The sequence below is a fragment of the Spermophilus citellus genome, assembly GCF_964194105.1.
Source record: "Spermophilus citellus genome assembly, chromosome: 4".
Classification (NCBI taxonomy): Eukaryota; Metazoa; Chordata; class Mammalia; order Rodentia; family Sciuridae; genus Spermophilus; species Spermophilus citellus.
Window position 1 is genome coordinate 46,093,420 of NC_138185.1, and position 19,162 is coordinate 46,112,581.

Consider the following 19,162-nt stretch of genomic DNA (forward strand, 5'->3'; position numbering starts at 1 on the left):
CAGAAGTTGCTTTCCAAATGATTATTCAGGAGTCCAGTTTCTTTCCATCTTGTAAATCTACCATCTCTAAAGTCCCAGATTCCTCTGTTGAGTCCTCCATATTCAGCAGATATGAGAAGAGAATATAGACAATGATGTAGGGTTTTTTTATGGCCACTTCTGCACACACTCTATTGGTCAGAATTTGGTCATGGGGTCATCCTTATCTGCAAGGGCACCTGGAAAATATACTCTAGCTAAATGCTCAGGAGAAAGAAAACATGGATATTAGTGATCACAGAGCAGTCTCTGTCTCATTGTAACTTGAGGAAGTTACTTATCTCTGGGCCTCAGTATCCTTGTCTGTAAATAGATGCAGGAATGATATCTTCTCCATGGGGTTATTATGGTGGCTACCTGAGCTAGTCCATACAAAGCAATTAGCAACTGACCTGAAACCTAGTAAATATTAAGGAAATGTTGCCCACTGCAATTATCACAACATCTACATTTAATTAATCTTTGTAGTCCCCAAAGAATAATTTCTAACCTTTGTGGGCGTAGGCCAGGTCTGCTTTAACGTTTTGTTATTGTATTGTTTTTCAGTCAAGAAATAGAAAAACAAGTATTATACAGGAGTTGGTCTTAAATATATTTTCATAATGAAAGATTCATTTAAAATGTTCAAGAACCACTTCCCTATGGGACCTAGAATGTTCTTTTGCGGGGCTGGGGATGTGGCTCAAGCGGTAGCGCGCTCGCCTGGCATGCGTGCGGCCCGGGTTCGATCCTCAGCACCACATACCAACAAAGATGTTGTGTCCGCCGAGAACTAAAAAATAAATATTAAAAAATTCTCTCTCTCTCTCTCTCCCCTCTCTCTCTCTTTAAAAAAAAAAAAAAGAATGTTCTTTTGCACATAGCAGGTGTTTATTACAGTCACCCATCCATTCAGATTCAACATCATGGATCAAAAACATTTTTAAAAAATTACACCTACTTGTCATTATTCCCTAAACAATACAGTATAACCACTATTTACATAGCATTCACACTGTAAATATAAATTGATATAGCCCTTATCTTTTTTTAGATACTTGTCTGCTAAAATTAATTGTCGATTAATTGAATTGAAAACCATGTAAGGAAGGCATATGAGAATCCTGGTGCAAGTCTCTCCAAAATTCTTTGCTATTTGAAATTGGTCTGAATGGGAAAGGATCATCACTATACACATAGTCTCTCACCTCCCTGACAAACTCTCTCCCCAACTAAATGTATGGGTTTGTTGCTGTTTTTAGTCTCAGCTGCCCTTTCTGATCCTCATTTCTCATTGAGCAGGGACATCTGACAGGGCAAATGATGGCCATTGCCTCTATAGTCTGAAACTCAATATCCATCCTATCATCCTCCATACCTGGAGTGGTTGAACTTTTGAGCCCAGGCTCCATAAACACCTAATCATAGGTACTTCTAGAAGGAACAGCAGAAGCCCAGGCCCCTTGGGTCCATCCACTAAAAGACACAAGATGTTGACTCATGGCTCATTGCTGTTCTCTTTTCTTCTCTTCCCACACCGCCACTGCTTAAGTTGCCCAGAGGGAAAACAGAAAGTCATTCCTCTGACATCCTAATTCAAACCCAGTCCAGAGATGATGGTACATTTCATTAAATGTATCAGATTCACTTTGATGTACATTGCACTTGATTACAACACTAGGATTCCAGTCCTTGTGCAGCTCTTCATTTTCAAGGGCAAATTCAGCCAATACCATTTGCTACTAAAATCTGGGACCAATACTGAAAATACATGCCCTGTTTGAGGATCAAGTGAGAGTGTATATTTGTAAGGCCACAGTGTTTTTAATTAGAGATAAGATTTTGTGCTCCTATATTCATACATAGAGAGCTTAAACCAGCTTCCAAAAACAATGGATAATCAATCCCCACACTTCATGTTATCCCATCTTCTCACTCAACCATTTCTGCAGCAATGCTAACAGGAAAATGATGTCATTAGAATTTCCATCTTATTCAGTTAATGCAGCTATAACAAAAATACCATAGACTTGGTGGCTAAAATGACAGGTTGTTTCTCACAGTTCTGGAGACTGGGAAGTTTAAATTCAAGGTGCCAGCCATTTTACTTCCTCGTGAGGGCCTGCTTCCTTTTTATAAATGTCCACCCACCTTCTTTCTATATCTTCACATGGCAGAGAGAGAAGAAAAGCACTCTTTCTCTTCTTGTAAGGGGATTAATCCCATCATGGGACTTCTACCCTCAAGGGCTAATCTAACCTTAATTACGTTCAAAGGTCCCATCTCCATATACTATCATGTTAGAGATTAGTGTTTCAAATTTGTGGTGATGGGGGAAGCACAAACATTCAGATCACAGCATTTCACTCCCATTAAAATCTGTGGCTAATACAGATTATACCTGCCATGCTGTCTTCATGCAGATGTTTGAGGGTAAAATGAAACTCGACATACAAAAGTCCACAGTGTCATTACTTAGAGACAAGACTTATGCTCACATTTCCTTAAATACAGAGCTCACACCAGCTTCCATAACTAACTTGTAATCTATTAGCAAGTCCCATCTTGCTGATAGATGGTTGAAGACTTTCTCCAGCAAGAATTACAAGGAAAATTATCTTTTTTTCTTCTGTGTCCCTAAACAATTGTATAATGATAATGGCAAGTATCTAGCACCATGCACCAAGCCCTGCACTGTGTCCTCATTAGTCTGCCATGCCAGATAAGGATCATCACATCCAATTTACATAGGAGGAGGCAGAGGCTCAGATGCACACAGTCTGTAAGAGGTCCAGGAGGGGTTTGAGACCAACATCAAGACTTTGGTTTTAAACACTGCACAGTGGTAATGAGTAGCAAAAAGAGAAAAGTCCTGGTCTAAGATGATAAAAGTAGAGTTTGTGCTACTTTTAGGCCCCAACCTCTGCCCTACTGTCCCTAAGCATACAACCCTGACTAAAATAATATTCGGGATGTCAACTTGCTAAGGTCTCAATCTCTCAGTATTAGTTCTCTTGGGAAATTTCACTCTTATCAATGTATCACCAAAAGCAACAGCTGGAAAAATTATAGATGTTGGTGAGAAATATCCTTAAGTTTGCTTTTGGACTTTTTTAAAAATATAATGATATGGATGGAGGAGAGGCTGCTTTAAGAATCACTTAGAAAATCAAACAATAGAAGGAGCGACACATGCCAGAGATAACCAAGAGGGTAAAAACATCTGCTCAGGTTTGCCCATGAAATCATATTACTAACAAAATGAGTACATGGCCAAGCATGCCTCAACACAGGAGAGGGACTTTTGACTCTGCCCATGATGACATAACAATTTCTTCTTTTACATTTGCATTTGCCTGTTAAATTCCTTTGAAAAATACAGTTTCCTGCCATGATACACCTGGCATTTTGGTAGAAAACAATACAGGGAGATGTTTGATTGAGGAGCAAATTCTGTTCATTGCATGGTCTCAGGGGCAGTTATTGAGGAAGAAGGAAAATTACCTGTGCCAAGCAGTATACCAGGAGTCCCAGATCTTAAATTCTCTTATTCTACCAAATAACCCTGCAGGCCAAATATAATTATACCCATATTATATATAATGAAACTAAGCCTTGGAAAAGTTAGGTAATTTGCCAAGAATTGGAATTGGATCCTACAACTGTGTAATTCCAAAAGCATATTCCTCTGACTACAATATCTTGTGATTAAATAGCCATATTATCCAGCAGGTGGATGCTATCAGAAGCCATCAACAAATCTCTCAAAAAACCCAAAGGAGCCTGGTGTGGTGGCACATGCCTGCAATTCCAGGAACTCAGGAGGCTGAGGCAGGAGAATTGCAAGTTCAAATCCAGCCTCAGCAATTTAACAAGGCCTCAAGCAATATAGCAAGACCCTGTCTCAAAAATTAAAAATGGCTGGGGATGTTGCTCAATGGTAAAGCACCCCCTGGGTTTAATCCAGAACAAAAATGATACAAACTCCAATGATTCACTAATACATGTAAATATGCTCATGGCCATGAATCATTATCAGGCAGCTAAATTTTTTTTTAAATTATTTTTTAGCTATTTTTATTTTTTTTTAGTTATAGATGGACACAATACCTTTATTTTCTTTATTTTTATGTGGTCCTGGGGATCGAATCCAGTGTTTCACATGTGCTAGGCAAGCGCTCTACCACTGAGCCACAAAACAGCCCCCAAAACTATTATTTAAATTGAACATATGCCTTTATGAGAGCCTATTAAAATTCTAAAAGTGAATTTAAAAAAATAAAATCTAATAACAGCAAAACAAAGAAGGTGAAGAAAGCATTAAATGTTTGTGCGATTTTAACACATTTCTGAAACACAGGAAAAGGTAGAAGCAGGTTAAGGCAAAAACTTTGCAGGTGAGGTTGAGCTACGGGGGGCCCACCTGCCTGACAGAACCCCACTATGGCCACATGAACCTCACAGGCTGGAGGTAGACAGTCCTGGCAGGTGCAAGGATGTAGGCTGAACCTGGAAGGAATAAGTCTGTGGTTACCAACGCAGGCTGCACGGTGGAATATCCAGAGAGCTTTCAGAAGCAACTGTGTCTGGATTTCATCCTGAGTTTATTTAATTGGTCTAGGTACAGCCTGGGTGCTGATAACTTTTAAAGCTTCACAGGTGATTCTAATGTACAGCCAGGGCTAACAACTACTGTCTAAGGTCTTTATAGAAACCAGCAGGTTCCCTCCACAACTAGCAGCCTTACAACTTCCCCCTGAAGCCAGAAGGAGTCTACCTTGAGAGATACTCGGAAAGCAGAGGGAAAAAACTCCACTAGTCCTATATTTAAGCATTTTGGTGACTACCAAATGATCATGTAATCACAGTAATATAAACATTAGATGTTGGTTTTAACATGTGACCTTACACAGATGCACAAAGAATGATTTTATAACAGAATATATAAACACTGTTTACCTGACTATATCAAACTCAAGGACTCTCCCTGCATTGCTAAATCAGAAACCTCAAGGTATAAATCAATGCTAGGTACATTTAAAAAAAAATCTGATACACAAGGAAAATAAGAAACTGACTTTATCCATTTTTCTTCTTCCAAAATAAATGTTTTAGTCAGCTTTTTTGCTGCTGTGACTAAATGACCTAAACAGCACAACTGTAGAGGAGAAAAGGTTGGGTTTTTTTAATTGATTATTTTTTAAAAAAATAAATGACAGTGGTATGCATTACAATTCTTATTATACATACACGGCACAATTTTTCATATCACTGGTTGTATATAAAGTATGTTGACACCAATTCATGTCTTCATACATGTACTTTGGATAATGATGTCCATCACATTCCACATTCCTTGCTAACTCCCTGCCTCCCTCCTTTTCCCTCCCACCCCTCTGCCCTATCTAGAGTTCATCTATTCCGAGGAGGAAAAGTTTATGTGAGGGCTCACGGTTTCAGAGGTCTTAGTCCTTAGAAGGCCTGCTCCACTCCTCGGGACTCAAGGTGAGGCAGAACATCATGGCAGAGGGAAGCAGTTCACATGGTGATCAGAAGGAGGGAGGGGGGAGGGGGAGAGGGGGAGAGAGAGAGAGAGAGAGAGAGAGAGAGAGAGAGAGAGAGAGAGAATCTTCTTCACTTCTCAGATATATACCCCAAAGCCCACATCCCAATTCCCACTTCCTCCAGCCACACCCTACCACTTCCATTACTACTCAGTTAATCCCTATCAGGGCATTAATTCACTGATTGGGTTAAGACTTTTATAACCCAACCATTTCTCCTCTGAACCTTCTTGTATTGTCTCACATGTGATCTTTTGGGAAACACCTCACATCCAAACCATAAGTATTATGGGAGTCTCTCTCAATTCACTCTCCTTACTCAGGCACACTCCCCCATCAGAGGCATGTATTGGCACAGTCTCATCCCAAATAGCCCATATTATCAGGTGAGCTCAGTCCTCCTCAGCTTGAGGGTCACTCATTCTTGCATCCACCATCATCTTTTTCCTGAAGGTCTCTCTCCTGACTCCCCTTGAGCCAATTCTCATCAACAGATGTGTTGGTCTGACACTGTATTAGTCATCTTTTCATTGCTTGTGAGAACAACTTTGAGAAGGAAAATTTTACTTTGGTTCATGATTTCAGAAGATTCAGCCCATAGTTAGAGGACTCCAAGGAAGAAAGAAAGAAAGAAAGAAAGAAAGAAAGAAAGAAAGGAAGGAAGGAAGGAAGGAAGGAAGGAAGGAAGGAAGGAAGGAAGGAAGGAAGGAAGAGAAAAGAAAAGAAAAATGGCAGAGGGCATAATGGAGGAAAGCTTCTCAACTCATGGCAGTGGGGGAGCAGAGAAAGAGAAGGGGCCAAGGAGAAGATACACCCATAGCAACCTATTTCCTCCAACTAGGTCCCACCTCCCAGAAATCCACTGATGAGGTCAGAACCCTCATCATCCAATCACTGCCTAAAAGCTCCACCTCTGAACCCTGCTGCATTGGGACCATGCTTTCAACACAAGATGTTGGGAGACATTCCCAACTCAAACTATAACAGACACCATTCCCTATATTATCCTTCTGTTCCCCAACCCCCCAAGCCAGTCAATTGCTAATGCTCAGCCTCTTCTGGTGAAGTTTTTGCCCAGATCTTGGGGTACCCCCAAGAGATAAGGCCAGTGGCATCAGTATGACCCTACTGACGGCCTGGACTCTTCAGCTCTCCCTCTTCCATGTAACTGCATCCACTAAATACGTAGAATATATTCCCACCCTCCTCACATAGATTACCATGTGATTCAATTTGGTGAATGGAAGGTGAATAGAGGTGGCAGGAGTGAAGTTTTGCAGTCTTGATGGTGGGATATATACCTCGGCCATCACTCCCCTATGGCGGCCACTTCCTGTTTAGTCTGAACTCCAGATGGACACATGAGGATCTGTCTTGAGCCTGACTTTTAGGGAGAAGCCAAGACTACCAGATCCATATCTGGAAGTAGAGCAATGTCATAGAATGACTTGGGGTCCCCTAAAATTTCTAAGTTGTAGATCTAACCCTGGTGTAGTGGTATTTGGAAGTGGTGACTTTAGAGGTGATTAAGTTTATAAGATGTCATGAGGGTAGGCCCCCATAATGAATTATAGACTTTATAAAAAGAGGAAGAGACCTGAGAGAGTTCTCTCTCTCCCTCCCTCCCTCTCTCTCTCTCTCTCTCTCTCTCTCTCTCTCTCCTCTCCCCCACCTTCTCTCCCCCTCTCTCTGTCTCTCTTTCCTTCTCTTCCCTCCATGTGAGAACACAGTGAGAAGGTGGTCATCTGCAAGCCCAGAAGAGAGAATTCTCATCACATAGAATAGCTGGAACCTTGATCTTGGATTTCCCAAACTCTAGAACTGTAAGAAATAAATTTTATTGTTTAATCCACCCAGTTTATGGTATTTTGTCATGGCAGCCCAAGCTAACTAACACAAGCTGCCACCCAAACCAGTCTAACTGAACTAAATCCCAAATACATATGTGAACCAACCCAGCCAAAACAAGCAGAGCCATCTAGCCAAGATCCATCCCACCTTCAGCCAATCTATAAACAATGAAACTAAATGATTGTTTTTTGTTGTAAACTCCCAAGGTTTTGTGGTTGTGAGCTAAGCAACATATGTGGCAACTACTAATTCATGTATATAAACTCTAAATTTGATGAAGGTAGAAAACTTTGCCTCATTAACTGTCCATCCAGTGCCTAGAACAATGTCTGTCAAATAATAATGCTTAATTGGATGATTGTTGAGTGAATAGATAAATGAAAAAAAATGAATGAATGTATAACGAAAGAAAACACTGAGAAAGCTCAATGCTTTATTTTGTGATGTGGTATATTTTTAGTCAATGGTCTTCAGAAAAACCGAACCAATAGGATGGTTTAGATATATATACAGATAAACTGATATGATAGAATATACATGTGTAATGAATGTGTATGTGATGGATATATCTATATGATGAATATATAAGTGATTTATTATAAGGAATTGAACTCATTTTATTACGGTGACTTCAGAGTGAATCAACAAGCCAGAGATCCAGGAAAGCCAATAGTTTAGTTATAACCCAAGTCTGAAAGACTGAGACCCAGGAAAACTGATGGTGTAGTTCTAGTCCTAAGCCTAGCAGACTCAAGACCCTCAGGAAGAACAAAAGGCAGGAAGAATCTGGAGTTCCAGTTCAAAGACATTCAGGCAGAAAGAATTCTCTCTTATTGTGGCAGGACAGTCTTTTTGCTCTATGCAGGCCAACAGGTGATTGGATGAAGCCCACCTACATTAGAGAGGGTCATCTATTATATTCAATCTACTAATTTAAATGTTAATCACACCCAAAATTACCCTGCCAGAAGTACCTAGAATGGTATTTGACCAGAGATCTGGGCACCCTGAGACCCACTTACACTGGTTGTATGTATGTTTTAATGAACCTTCTCTATGTAAGGAATCCCCAGAGCAGAGGTGACTCATGAACCATCCATTGCTTTCTGGAACACCCATAGCAGAGGATGAATAGAAACTGCATGACTACTTCCAGAGCGTGGCATCTTTACTCTGCTGCTACCAGTAAGAGTATGTTTTCATCACAAAAGGAAGGGAAGGAGGGGAAAGGGTGGAAAGAGGAGGAGGAGGAGGAGGAGGAGGAGGAGGAGGAGGAGGAGAAGGAGGAGGAGGAGAAGGAGGAGGAAGAGCTGGAGGAGGGAGAATACTGTGAAATATCAGCCCTGAATTCCAGAAACGCTCTATGTGGGGTTCTTTTTCAAGGTTGGCTTCTCCATAATGTGTTTTGATGGTTTTGAAATTGGCCTGATGTAGGCCAACAATAAAGGGAGAGCTGAGCTTACATAGCAGAAAATCTATACTCTCTAGACACCTGCTTACAGCGGGAGAATCCAAGGTATTGACCTTCAATTCAGCTCCCGCATGAGCTGATGCTGAGATAAGGAGAGCTAATCTGTTCACCCTCCCAGGCACTTCCAGGCTGACTACTTCAGGCTGTTACTTCAGCCACAGCTTTGTAAGTCACTAAATGGGCCTTTATTGACTGCCTGGCCTTTATTGATTCATGACAGGGTTACACCTCCAGGACAGAGTGGAAGTTTATGTGAGTCCCCATTCCTTCTCTCCCTCTCCACCTCCCCAGTGATGCCTGAAATGCCTTTAGTAGAGGCATAAAAATGCAAATCACCTTGGGAGAGAGAATTATCGGATTTAAATTTATAATTTAGACTTTTAGAGATAAGGATTTCTCACCCCACTATGTCATGACTCTAAATCTCCTCCTGCCAGAAAGGAGAGGTTGTCTAGAGAAACAGAATGAATGGGAGATAGATATATACATACATACATACATACATACATACATAGACAGACTTACTACAGGACTTTGTTCACACAATTATGGAGGCTGAGAAGTCCCACAGCCTGCCATCTGCAAGCTAGAGACCCAGGAGAGTCAGTAGTGTAGTTTAAAAACTGACAACTAGAGATCTGATGGTGGAGGTTCCAGTCCAAATCTGAAGACCTGAGAACCAGAAATGCCAAGGGCAAAAAAAAAAAAAAAAAAAAAAAACAACTTGATATCTCAACTCCAGCAGTCAGGCTATGTGAATTCAAAGTTCCTCTGCCCTTTTGTTCTGTTCAGGTCTGCCCTTTTGTTCTGTTCAGGTCTGCCCTTTTGTTCTGTTCAGGCCCTCAACAGACTGAGGACTTCCCACACTGGGGAGAGTTATCTGCTTTATTCACTCCACCAACTCTAAGGCTAATTTATTCCAGAAACACCCACACAGGCATGCCCAGAGACAATTTTTTTTTAACCAGATATCTGGGCATCCTCTGTCACAGTCAAGTTGACACATAAAATTAACCATCCCATCCACTATAATCAGTTTCCAAGACACTGACTGAGGCATGTTTGTTTGTGTGGTCCTCTTGGATTGTTCAAACCAGAAGATCAACAGCACAAACTGACACAAGGTTTGGCTACAGAAAAGGGACCTGGCCCTCTTGTTTCATCTTACTGTTGCCCTTTCCTTGAATTCTCCTTCCACATAGCCGACATTGTAGGAAGGATTAGGTCAAGGCTTGTTCATTTGGGGAAGGAGACCCGGTTATGTTTCTTCCTACTCTGATCTGCCTAAATGCACTTTTGTTCTCTCCTTCTGTGGGTCCCTTGGCCTGCTGGGTGCCTGGCCAGTGTAGCAGCATTGCAAGCTCTTGTATTTGCTGTTAGAGGTCAGTCCTGAGTTGGGTCTTGTTCTTTAGCCCAGTATTATGATTTGGATATGAGGTATCCCCCACAAAAGCCCATGTGTTTGACAATACAGGAATGTTCAGAGGTGAAATGATTAAAATTATAAGAGCTGTAACCCAATCTGTGGATTCATCCATTTGATGGTTTGTTAATTTTAGTAGATTATTAAGTGGTAATTGCAGGCAGGTAGGACATGGCTGGAGGAAGCACATCACAGGGGGTATGACCTTGGGGATTATATTTTGCCCCTGCCTCTCCTCTTCTTTCTCTGTCCTCCTCCTCCTCCTCTTCCTCTTTCTCCTCTCCTTTTCTCTTTCCCTCCACCTCCCTCTCTCCCCCTCCCCGCCTTACTGGCTGCCATGAACTAAGCAGTTTTCCTCTACCTCTCCCTTCTGCCATGATGTTTTGTCTCATCTCAGACCCAAAGCTGTGGAGCCAGCCAACCAGGAGCTGATCCTCTAAAACCATGAGCCAAAGTGAACTTTTGTTCCTCTTGTCAGGTATTTTGGTCATAGTAGCAAAAAGCTAACTAACATACCTGCATACCATGGCTCTTGTCTCTTACATGTTGGCAGCCCATTCATGACAAGAACAATGAGGAACTTGCTTACCTTGTCCACTCTCCCTGTTTCTAATGGCATCCATCCATCAGGGGAAGTAGCTGCAATTCAGTATAGAATTTAGGAATGTTTGCTTTCCTGGCCTTCCACCATTCTAATAATACTCAAACCCTGTACCTCTGTTTTAAAACATTAAGGTATAAATGACTTACAGCAACAGAGAGAGGACCAAAAGGGAACAAATAATAAGGAAGCACTTAAGCACCTGAAAGATGCACCAAAATAGGAATCAGACAAAGACCTAGCCCTCTGCACAACTTGATGTAACCTACTGCATATGAGTCCACAAGAAGGAAACCCCACCCAGCTTTGCATACTTTATTTTTCAGTGTGATCAACAGAGAGTGCCTTTTTCTGAGGAAAGCCAGAAAACATTTGAGAAAGAATTTTCACTGATGGACACTTCCACATTGAAAATGATGTTAAAGGACCATAGTGATTTGATAGGGCAGAAAAAAAAAGAAAGGGTTGAGATAGGAGAAGTTTCTAAGAAAGATAGAGGATACAACAATATAAAGCAAGGGAAGAATGTATATGTGGCTCTCCAAATAATTCTGCTTTTCTTTTTCATATGGTTCTGGCTCATAGTAAAATTAATATGATAAATTTCCCACCCAAAGATTATAGCACATTTCACTTTCCTGTCTTTGGGAACAACTATTAAATGGGAGAATAATATGGAGATACAAGAGAGAAAACTTGAAGTCTAAAAAGCCTTTTAAAGTTAAAATACCTTTAAAATGGATAATCTCACCAAATTTTGCTTCCACTGAATTGTGAACACACAAGTTGAAATATTCTAGAAGATGAAAAGTCTAAAGAGATCATCATATAAAATTTTCTCCTTTTAAGGGAAGCTAAGTGACTGTTTACAGTTTTGGATCTGAAAATGCTGAGCTCCAGAATTTGGATATTTTATGCCATAAAAATGTTCTGAGGACTGGGGCTGTAGCTCAGTGGCAGAGCGCTTGCCTAGCACATGTGAGACACTGGTTTCAATCCTTAGCACCACATAAAAAATTTTTAAAAAAATAAACTCATGCCCCATCTACAATTACAAAAATTAAAAAATAATTAAAAAGATGTGTTTGAAACATATCCTTGAGGTTATGAATGTCTGATATAGAAAACTAGAAATTCTTTAAAAAATGTATTCTAAACCAAAGTTTTATTGTCAAATCTGAGTTCTTTGTGCCATAATTACATATTCACTGAGCAAAAGAAATAGATGTCAAACTTCTAAATTATATGCAGAGATGCATTCTAGGAAGTAAGTTAGGCACAATAATGATCAAAGTAGTAATAATGGGGGAGCATTGGAGGATTAGACAAACACGTGATAGGGCAAAAGTGTGGGAGGAGAAGGGAGGGGGAATGGGGGTAGGAAAGACGGTGGAATAAAATGGACATCATTACCCTAAGTACATGCACAAAGACAAGAATGATGTCAGTCTACTTTGTGTACAACCAGAGATATGAAAAATTGTGCTCTACATGTGTAATATAAATTGTAATGCATTCTTCTGTCATATATAACAAATTAGAATAATTTTTTAAATAGTAATAATAATACCAATGTTAGCTTTTTAATTCTATATTGGTTTTGGTTTTGTTTTTGATGATTTTGCTGGTGATCAAATCCATGCTGAACGTGAGCTCTACTACTGAACTACATCTCCAGCTCCCAATAGTTCACATATGCTAAACATTTTTTGTATGTAGCATTGTAGTAAGCCCTTTGCGAACATATAGTATCCATTTCTTGTAGCAGCCTCACATTGTAGGAACTATTTTTTTATCTACAGTCCCAGGTATAGAAACTGGGACTACAGGAACTAAGCAAGTGATTATTATTAATCACTTGTCCATGATTATCCATTTCTGGGTGGTTAAGCCTGGAAACAAACATTTGATGATCTAACCTCAGAGCCTGAACTCTAAACACACAGGAGAACCAGATAGGACCAGGTGCACAGTGGGGATGAGAGACCAGGAACTTAATAGCCAACCCTAGCCTTTTAAAGAAGAAGAGGGTGGCACCACAGAGTCAAATCCAACCTGGAGACTTCTCCAGGTGTTGACTTCCGTTTGCTTCTCTCCTGGATGGTTCTAAATATCTGAGGAGCTTCAGTAAACAGGTTTCAAATGTCACAAAGTAGAGGATGTTTTCAACACAGACAGGGACACTATCAAATACTTGTATCTTTTTCTTCTAAAAAAGTGTAGATTTAAAAGTCAGTAGTCAAAGTGATGAATAGTAAAGTTAAGAATATTTAAGGATTAGACACCCAGATGTGAGATGTCATACATATTTTTGTTACATTAAATTGGTCCACCATTTAGTATTTGAAAGGAAAAGATGGGCTTGTTTGTGTACCACATTATATCTATGTAATATGGAGTGGTGTGTGTGTGTGTGTGTGTGTATGTGTGTGTGTGTGTGTGTCTTTCTAGACTCAAGAGTTTAAAAAGAACCCCAGAGAGAAGTCCTGAAATATATCATAGACAGATTGAAAGTATGATAGTACCAAACATATTGCAAGCCAAATTTGCATTGGAACCAAACCTAAATTGTTTTCCATTTTAATTAAAATAAAATCTTTTCAACAAAGAAATCATTTATGAAATTCTCTAGAAAGAATATAGATACAAACAAAATTGATTTTTTACTTTTTATTTCAAATTTTAAATTCGGTGCTATATTACAAAGATGCATTCTACAAAATATTAAGTGAATGCCATCTCACCCAAGTTTTAGGGGGAAAGGTGATCTTTCAAAGATTCGGGGATTTTTATTTCTTCTTCAAGCACTTTCTCTGGATAAGGTTGATTTCTGGCTTCTGTGACTATGATTTCAAATATGACTTTTCTGAACTTTGTAACCTTATTTTGAAGAAGAGCATTTTAAGAGCAAGGGATAAAATTCAATTAACTGAGATGACAGAAAATAATCTACTAAGCGAATATATCAGGCAATTGGAAGCTTTCATACCTTTCAAAAAGGAAATAACCTATTTCTTGCCTTGTTATCTATTGACACAGGAGTTTATTTCTCTTGAAGCTGTTACAGATCTACCTAATGAGGCCTAAACACTGTTGCCAAGCAATTAGAGTTTTTATTGTGTCACTGATTTCCTTCATTTCCGGAGTTGCTGATAATCATTAGCCAATACTCTGTCATCTAAAAAAACGCATAAGCATTCACATGTGCGCCTCTACACACACTCTAGGCAGCTGAAAGATATAACTGGTCCACTGACGTTGGCTGTGGATCGACAGCCTCAGTCACCAAACTTACATTTCTGTGTATCATATTAGTCAAGTCTTATGTGCTGAGTCTTGCTCATTTGCTGTTATGTGGATGCTATTTATTTCATAGATATTTAAAGATGGAAGAATTTACTAATACAGAGAGAGAGAGAGAGAGTATGTGTGTGTGTGTATGTGTGTGTGTCATATTTTTCAAAGGTGGCTTCACAATTATCTTTTAAAACCTTGTCATTTCTTTGTCAATAAGTGGAATCTAATTCACTTGTCCTTGAATCTGTACTGTCTTGTGACTCACAACCATCAGAGTCCAGCAGAAATGAATTTGAAAGCAAGGTCATAAAAAGTCATGCAGCTCCTACCTTGAGAGCTGGAATAACCACTCTTATGGACTTGCAATCATTATGTTGGCAGCCCAGTGACCCAGAGGCCACCATGTGGTGAGGAAGCCCAAACAAGCTCATGCAGAGGGATCACATGGAGAAAGAAAGAGATTCCTAGCTATCTCCAGCTGTACCGGCTGTGCCAGATCCAGCTACTGACTGATGGCAACCACATGAAAGTAGTACCCAGCAAAGCCTTCCTGGATTCCCATTCCAAGAAATGAATGGTAATAAAATGGTACTTGGAGACTAAGCCATGATGTTTTGGCATGATGTCACAAAGCAATGCATAGTGAAAATACTACATCCTAAGAACCTGAATAAGATTAGAATATTTCCACACACATGTTATTTTCCTTAATGAACAGAGCAGACATTATGGTTGTTCTGCCCACTTCCCCTTAGCATTCATCATTCCCATACCAGCTGTCAACTTCTTATTAAAAGCCATAATCACTCTCTTCCTGGAACTTTCCTAGATCAGCCTGCAAGGTCAGTGAGGGGAAGACCAGAAGAACCAGGGAGTTATCGCCTCCACAGAGGCCATTAATTAACAAACAATGGAAGTTTCCCAATATATAGTCCCAACTCTTACCCCTCAGATGGAAAACTTGGACGTATGTGTTCTACCGTCTCTGGAGTTTCCTCCCCACCTACCAGGTGGTCACAGTGGTGGATGACTGGATAACATACTCTTAGTAGGCTGCCTTCCATCTCTGGCCTCATTTCTCCTGCCTACTTGTGCTTCCTGGCATCACCTTCCAAACACTTGCCCACAAATTCTCATCTTAGAGTCCACTCTGAAGGAAGTAGACTTTCCAGTCTAAGATCCTGGGAAACCAGGCTGAAAGGAAGGCCATCAACTGAGGCCCCAGCTTTTCCATTGCTGCTTTGGTCCTCATGAAGAGTCTAAGAGGCTGAACAGGGAACCTGTGGCTGAGCCCACTTGAATCCACAGTAGGAAAGTAAAGATGAACCTTACTCATTCAGATTTATTAGGTGCCCAGAAGATGTGCACATGAACATCTACACATGGACAAATAATGCATATGTCCTGAATGGGTAATTTTGTCAAATACAGCCTTTCCTCATTCTTCCTCCAAACTTCAAAAAATATTTGTTAGTTATGTATTATATACCAACTCTAGTCCCAGAGCTCTGTTAAATATTATAACAAATACAAGAGAAAATACTTGCCCCAGTGTCACAGCACTTAAAACATGGTCAGAGAATCAAGCTGTACTCACAGAAAGAACAGAGAAGTGGTGCACTGTGACTTTAATAGGAGGCTTATAGAGAAGGAATTGCCATGAAAATACTAATGTCAGGGTAATGATATCACCTGTCTTTCTTCTCCTGGGAGTCACCACAGTTGTGGAAGAGGACTCAACCAACCAAACTCATGGGAACTCAAGTTATTTGCTTGGTTACCAGATTGAAGACTACACCTTCATGGCAATTGCCATTCATGGAGTGTCTCCTCTATGTGGGACAGCATTCAAGGGCTGTTTATTTGCAAGGTGGTAGTACTTTATGCAAAGGGTATTGTTCCTGAAGAAGTTACATAACACCAAGTCTGCATAATTCAACATACCCCATGGAAGTAAGTATTTTGATTACCAGCCATGTGTCAATGGCATAAAACAGTAGACATTTTCATCTATCTTTCAGCTTTGAAATGACACAATTCTAGCTTAATTTTTATTTCTCAGAGATTTGCATTATTTCAAATTTGGGGCAAAATTTTTAAATGACTAATATTTCATATTGAGCTGAATTGAACTATGCTAAAAATGTCATAACCAAATCATTATCATCTTTATTTTATCCTAAAAATTAAGAGCTATATTTACATAATATGTATATTAATATGTATATTAAGAGAGTAATACATAGTTATATTACAATTAATAAAGAGTTACTTTTTTTCTTTTTTTATTGGTACTAAGGATTGAACTAAAGGGTCCTCTACAGCTAAGGTGCATCTCTAGTCTCTAGCTTCATTTTGAGACAGGGTCTCACTAGGTTGACCACACCAGGCTCAAGTTTATAATCCTCCTGCCTCAGCCTCCCAAGTGTCTGTGATTATAGACATGAACCGCTATGCCTGATTTTGAGCTGCATGTTTCAAATGCTTACAACATGCTAATCATAGATGTTAGCTCACTTAATCTATTACAAAATAAATGTTGCTATTATCCCATTCAATAGTTGGGAAAAACTGAGGCACAGAGAGATTAAGTAACTTGTGTCAGTTACACAACTGATAGGTGGTGGAAAATTGGGACTACCTGCCAGTCTGGTTCTAGAACCTACTATACTTTCAATCACTGGCTCCACTTCCTCATTTAAACCCTATAATGACCCTATGATGGACAGTGCTTTCTCATTTCATTGATGAGATAAGACTCACAAGAGTTAGACCAATCCAATTCCATCCAACCCTGAAGCCCACACTGCTTGCATTAAGCTTTGCTGCATCATGACTGCTCATTTCCTGGCTGTATCAGCACCAAGACAGACTTTTTCCAGCACTTACGAAGGCTGCACTTGTCAAATCAAGTTCATTTAATTGAATATACACATAGGAAAATGAGGAAAAACTAAGCCCATTTTTGACCATGAAACTTGATGAGAGGCAGGAGGGCAGCATCATGATTGAGTGACCTCACACATATTTATGATGTTCCTCCCATGCACCAGGCACTGTCCCAGGTACTTCACATGTCAGCCCCCTCGAAGTTTCACAACGACCTAACAAGCTCAGCACTGCTTTTCCTCTTCTAGGCAGTTATTTCCGAGAGGCAATAAGAAGTGGAATCAGGAGGGTTTTCTGTGATTTCCTTCAATAGCTGCTGTTCCTTAACTAGGGGAACTGGGAACAGTCTGCCATAGTCCTTCCTCAAGCACACTAACAAAAATGAGATGAGTTCTGGTGCATGATGTGAGAGAGAAACTGGGCAGGAGAGGTCAGTTGCTCAGAAGAGAGCAATAGCAACTCCTAGCATGCCTAGAGGTGATAAAGCAAAAACCAGACTTCCTTCATGGTTACCCAAACATCCCAAAGGAGCTCAGGATATGGTGAGAAACACCCTGTGAATTTCCCTGGAGCCCATGGGACAACTATATGGATGCCCACTAAAGAGACCACCAAAGGGCAGCAGTGAGCAAAGCCCCAGGGCATGAAGAAGGCACAAAAAGTCAGTTTGGGGTGGGGAGAAGTGATGTTGACATAGCAGCTTGAGGAGGCTGGGAAGTGGGACAAATTGTTACACTCGAGAAGAGAGTCCCCTAGGTCCTGGTGAGTCTTTGGGAACTAGGGTTTGTAGGGCTCTGAAAGGCTGTGGCTCTTTAAAGACTATAAGTTACTATGAAACGTCTAATGGTGCATTGCATTTTAAGCAGCGATTTTGCTGTTGCTTGATTGAAATGTGTTATAACACATCTTCATTTTTAGATTATTTGGGAATGGAATAGGCAATCTAACTTCACTGACTGTATAGCAAAGTTGTGGGTTGAAAATTGGTGATCCTACACAGGAGCCATGGTGCATGCAGTTGGTGTCACACCAAGACCATTTCTCAGCTGCTGGGATTGATAGCTGCTAATAGTTTCCAATTGCCTTCTCTGGTGAATTGTATGCTACAATTCACATGTGCCTCAGGGACATAGTTCAATTCACATTCCAGAGTTCCCATAGGATCAGGCTGTAGACCCCAAGCAAGGACCATAGCTCTGTACTGCATTAACTGGAGAGATAGAGATGATATTTCCAGCTACCAAATAGAGTGACATTTTTGAGACCTATTCTCCATAGGCTGGCTAGTTCCAAACAAATAATATTTTAGAAATTATCAAGCTTACTTTTATTCAATGGTGAAATCCTCTGTGTTACAGCAAAAAACTAGAAACCATCTAATGAGTTAGGTAAAGCATGGTATATACAGTAATAAAAAAACCATACAATTATAGGAATTGATATACACACACACTGCTAGCATACAGAGTGAACATTGAGGATGTAGAATCATGTGAACAGCATGGCCCTCTTTATATTGTACATTTATCACTCAATTTTTTCCAGATATATTTTGTGTGCTGGTACAGAAGTTCTATCACTTATCTAAATCCCCAGCTCTTGTTTTAATTTTTATTTATTTGTTTGTTTGTTTATTTATTTTGAAACAGAATTGTACTAAGTTTCCAAGGCTGAGCTTGAATTTACAATCCTCCTGTCTCAGCCTCCCAAGTCACTAGGATTACAAGCATGCACCACTGCATCCAGCAATTTATGAGTTTATTTATACACACACAGACACACACTGTCTTCACATCTATGGTTTTCTCCCTCCACATAAGCCTGAAACAAGGGCCTGTATGTAGTCAGTTAATTTTGGAAAGTGATCACAGGAGAAGTGAACTGGAGAAGAATGAGACAAGGATGGAGGTAAAGCCAACACAAGGACCAGCATTGAGCCAGCTACCACTATGGACATCTGAGCCCAGGTCAGCTTGGAGTTACATAAGCGGAATTGTCCACTTGAGGAACAAGAGTGTTTTAATTCATTTCTTCTGCTATAACAAAAT